The sequence below is a fragment of the Penaeus vannamei genome, chromosome 19, assembly GCF_042767895.1.
Source record: "Penaeus vannamei isolate JL-2024 chromosome 19, ASM4276789v1, whole genome shotgun sequence".
In the NCBI taxonomy this organism is placed as follows: Eukaryota; Metazoa; Arthropoda; class Malacostraca; order Decapoda; family Penaeidae; genus Penaeus; species Penaeus vannamei.
In genome coordinates this window covers 1,447,362-1,452,361 of record NC_091567.1, presented here as the reverse complement: position 1 = coordinate 1,452,361, position 5,000 = coordinate 1,447,362, and the positions used below count along the sequence as shown (strand labels likewise).

The 5,000-nt window shown below is 32.8% G+C and overlaps 2 protein-coding genes across 9 annotated transcripts in view; one reads left to right on the top strand and one right to left on the bottom strand.

The window, feature by feature from the left end:
* The window catches only part of LOC113803137 (tRNA pseudouridine(38/39) synthase), a 20,645-nt gene extending 16,510 nt beyond the window's left edge, over positions 1-4,135 (top strand). For both annotated transcript variants that reach the window (XM_070133695.1, XM_070133694.1), the window contains one exon: positions 1-4,135. This exon is cut by the window's left edge and continues 958 nt beyond it. The gene's annotated coding sequence lies outside the window, so the exon portion shown is untranslated.
* LOC113803138 (ADP-ribosylation factor-like protein 13B) overlaps positions 838-5,000 on the bottom strand; it is a 19,217-nt gene continuing 15,054 nt past the window's right edge. For all 7 annotated transcript variants that reach the window (XM_027353864.2, XM_027353858.2, XM_027353859.2 and 4 more), the window contains one exon: positions 838-5,000. This exon is cut by the window's right edge and continues 369 nt beyond it. The gene's annotated coding sequence lies outside the window, so the exon portion shown is untranslated.

Sequence of the window (5,000 nt, the reverse complement as noted above, 5' to 3'; positions counted from 1 at the left end):
CAACTTGATTTTGCAGACATTGTCGGAAGAGAAGGGTATTATCACAGTAAGGGGCTGTAGGGGAATCATAAAGAATCAATCCCACTTGGCTGGGCCAAAGAGAGTACTTAAAAGGTTTGCAGAGGTGAAAGCAGTAGAAGGACAAGGGGGAGAGGAAGATGGGGTGATGTAGAGTAAGGTAGTACTGTCAGTAGGAGGACAGTTGAGATGAAGAGTAGTAATTGGGGGGAAGGAGTAGACAAGAAGACTTTTGCATTAGGAAATGGAGTGGAGAATATTGGTGAGAGGAAGGGGTGCATTCTGAAGGTTGAGTAATAACCTGAGTGGGTGGATCAGAATAAATAGAGTTGTCAGTGAACATTGAGGAAGGAGTATTAGTATCAGTAGTTGGAGCCATGGTAAATGGAGAGGCAGGTATTGAGAAACTAGAGATCAAATTTAGATAGACAAGTTGATGAAAGCCTTAATGCCTCTGAAATGGGTAAAAAAATCTTCACTATTGGCCATGGTGAGCCTAAAATAAGTGGAAAAAAGTAATGGTCTAACCATCAGGGCCCCCTAAGGGGTGAGGGCAAGGCAATTAACCAAGGGAATACCATGCCCGTGACTCCAGGAGGCAGTTTATGACTGATACAAAGCCAGCCTTTCATCCTTTCAGCACGGCTCTCACACCTTGGAAAGTGGACAGAAGTAGCGGGTTGAGGTCCAAGGTAGAGATAATCCCCTACCTTAGGTCTCAGTATTCATTTCATGAGACCCCCCATAATAATAAGAGCAAGGGGGGGGGGGATTTACTGAGAAATTAAATTTGTTTTAGGATAAATTAAACAAAAAGGCTTGTGAAAAATATTTTACTGTTGTAAAGACCTCTGGTTGGACGGCATCAAATAGAATACAGGAAATGTGTGAACAATCCACAAAACACATAAATGTATTTCACATCATCTAGAACATTTTGGGATCTCGTGAAAAGACACTTTCGTTACTTTAACATAAAAAATACATCATTTGTAGTCATAACCTCGATAAAAGACAATGTTTATATTTATCATGAAAGAGCACTTTACAAAGCTCATTAATATAAATATACAAAATATGGGTCACATTTATCAAATGAAAATGTAGACACAATCTTAATTCTAACCAATGAACAGGTTACAAATAAATAAATAAGGCATAAAAAATATGATACAAAAGGAGACCAGCTACATCTGCATCTGAAATAGTTTCATATTTCTAAATGTATAACTATAAAATAATCTTTGAACATATGACTCTTTCTTGCTCAAACAGACAACTTCCCTTTCCAAATGGCAATCAAAAATTAGAAAATTTAGTATCCTTGGAAATATCCCCCAAAGGGACTTTTAATCATTTTATTTTTTTTTATTCTCCCCAGAAAGAATAGCATTTTCCTAAGGTACCCTTTTATGTTAACAATAATTCATTTTAAAGAATCAGATGCCCTGCTTATCAACCTAATCTGCACAAAGAAATAAATTTTATTGGCACAATGCTCTCCAACCAATGATGCCTTTTCTTTTCTTCTTTTTTTTTTTAATATTTTACCCTTATTAAAAATTCATAGCACATACTACATGAAGCAGTATACACAGCTTTAAAAAAAAGTCCTCATTCAAAGCAGTGTGCCCTCAAATAGAAATAGTGATGAAACAATAACCAAATTTCAAAATGTTTCTTGAAAATCCGAGTCTTATATGCCAACTTTAGCTAAATACTATTGAACATGAAAAAAAAATGTATCCAATAAGCTGATATATTTGAATCCTGATACAGTTTGTCTTATTCATGTCAAAGATGCCTTACTGTTATGCATATAATAAAGATTTATTTCTCTCTCTAATTACCTATGTGAAAAAGAATTGCAGACCTTAAAATGTGTTGAATGAGACCAGCATAATGCTACTTATCTTCCAGTATTTTGTTTTCAATTTCTTAAACTTTGACAAGATCTTAGTATTTCTGAAAGTTTTTGTCACTCTATCTCCAAAGTGATCTGTGGCTGAAACTCAAGTGGCTCTGCATATCAAGCCGACTATAGATATTGAAACAAAAATGTAAACATTAAGCCCCTCACTTCTGTACCATTAGCCAATGAGAAAATATAATATGCTGACATGAATGAAGTTACTGACAACATAAGGGATTGGTATGTGTTTGTAACTTCACTTACTTCTGACACCAGTATTTTCCCTCCAACTTCAGATGTCAATTAAGACAGTATGAAGCTTGGTCCCAAGGGAAATGTCAATTAAATGCCTACATTCCGACACAATCATGTTTAACCCACTCACAACGGGATTTCCCAGCATCATACTCAGCTATATGCCTGATGGCACATGCAGTCAACCACTTGATGGAAAAATCATAAGTGCAGGAAACATATATTTACCTCCTGTTCTCTATGCTCTTGGCTGCAGCTTCAATGACTAGGTAATGGGACCAAAAAGCTGCTTTAAATCTACTTTTGAAAGACTCTCTCTCTTCAATGACCACAGCCAAAGCCAAAACAAGCAAATAACTGTGTAGTGTACACAACTTTGAGTACGGTAGACTGCATATGACATGATGGGATATCACCTCAGCACGAGTGACAGTTATGTTTGGATCTGTTGTAAGTGGGTTAGACCTGTTTCTCTTCTGGTTTCTTATCACTAAAGTTTAAAAAAAAATAGTAGTCTATAGATATTTGGACTACTTTATACATCTCATGCATGTCAAACTTGTCCAAGATCAAGAATACTGTATGGAAGTTTCATTGAAACACCTCCAACAGCAAACTTAAATAAATGATTCTTCTTACACCAAGCATATAATCATTTTGTTCACATAAACCTTAATACACATGCACATACCCATGTACCATACACATTAAAAACTGCAGCCAATGGTACTGAAGTAAGGGAATCAAACAGAAAATGTTGGAACAATGTATATCAAATACACTTGAAGCACATGAAAATTCAGAACTTTAAAGTAACCCATTCAAACATTTTAGACTCTAACCTTCATACTTCAATCATGAACTAACTAAAAAAGAAGAAGAATGCTTATCATGTACAAGTGAAAAAGTCCTTACATATAATACCGGTATAAGAACTACTCTACAGTCCATAAAGTACATATGAGGTACCTTCATATAACATAAGCTTGTACCATAATTTCAGAGATGCTTTCAGTGAGGGGGGGAGAAAAAAAATCATTTCAAACACTTATAATTCTAACAGTGGAGCAAATCAATAAGAAATACTCTTTATAATCAATATTATAACAACTACACTTTAACACATTCCAAATCCCTCTTCCTCTGTTTGAAAAACGTCTAAATACGATGCCACTTCAATGACGGACAGGGCTAAGGACTAATAATTTAGTTAAGTTATGAACTACCAATTTTCAAGGTAAACTTTTTATCTTCATAAAACCTTTATCAGATCATCTATCTATTGATAAACAAGGTTTGAACTGTTGAAAGAAAAATGGCAAGACTATCTTTGTTCCTTGCCATTTAAGCCATTTGAGCAAGTATAAAGAAGTGCAAGGGTTACCTCTATTACTACTATAATAAAATTACAGCACTACATTTACATTAAAACTTCAGTGCATATATCAGCTTAAATCAAATAAAAAAACACTTTAGTACAAAATGCAAAATAATGACAATATTGTTAAGTTATTTCTTTTACCTTTGGCAATAATTAGTAAGTTTTATAAATTACAGAATCTATGTCCTTGTACTTGCTAAGAAATGAAATAACTTACAGATATTGAATTCTAGCATCTAAAGCACTTCACATACCTACAAAACCTTGTGCAATGGTATTTGTACAGAGCGACTAGCACAGTATTAACAGATCACATTTTAAAAATATGTAGCCATGCTACAAAAAAATCCTACACTGCATCATACTTACATTCCTCCAGGGACTAGAACTTTCTTTATACTCAACAGTCATTTTTTCTTTCTTAAAATTACCAGCATTATCAACTGGGATTAATATAAAAATTAATTTTAATTTGGAGATTCAAATAATTTAGTATTCATGAAATCTAGTATTTGACATAAGAACATTTGTAACAAAATAATTATAAAAATCAAGTAGTAATGCCAAAATAGTCTTTTCTTGCCCTACTTTTCAATGAGCATTTAATCATATACATTCCTACCATTACAGAGTGGGTTAAAGAAAAATATAACAAAATATCAGTAGATTTTGTAAGAAAGGAACAAATTCTTCATATTTAAAACCGTTTTCTGTTGGGATGGTAACAGTATTTTATCATTCAATTATATCATATATTGTATATGATAAATACTATGACTGTATTTTAAAATATATCCTTAAAAACCGAAACAAACAAAACAACTTTATCCAATAATTATGCTAGTCTATATAAAAATAATGTCCAGAGTAACAAAAATTATCAAACATATACATATAGAAAAGATAAAAGAACAAAGAAGTATATATAGAGAAATAACAAGTCAACTGAATAGCCTCAATTATTACTTTCTGCAAACATAACTGTAAGCCTTCTTGTAGGACACTCTCATGATGGTTTTAAAATAAAATTACAATTTAAGTAAATCATAAAGTTCCTGCTCTGTTGCATAAATCATTGTATTATAACATTATGAAACATTAGTTCTAGAAGCTTTCTACTTTCAAGCATTCTAGCTGAATGTCACATATTTTTAAGTATCTATCATTTTGGATATATAATGACTAGAACAACTTACTTCTACTAAGAAATCTCATTACTTAATTATGGAACACTTTATAAATGAGAACATAATGATTTGAACAAAATCTGTTTCTCACGCTACAATGCTATTGGAATTCACAGCTGTTAGTCACATCTAACATAGATGCTTTCATGATTTTTCTCTCACACTTCTATATATTAAGAGATCTGTATATTTTCTTTGGAATGAATGTAGTAATCAGTTCATTGTTCCCCTAAAAAAAATCATCCAT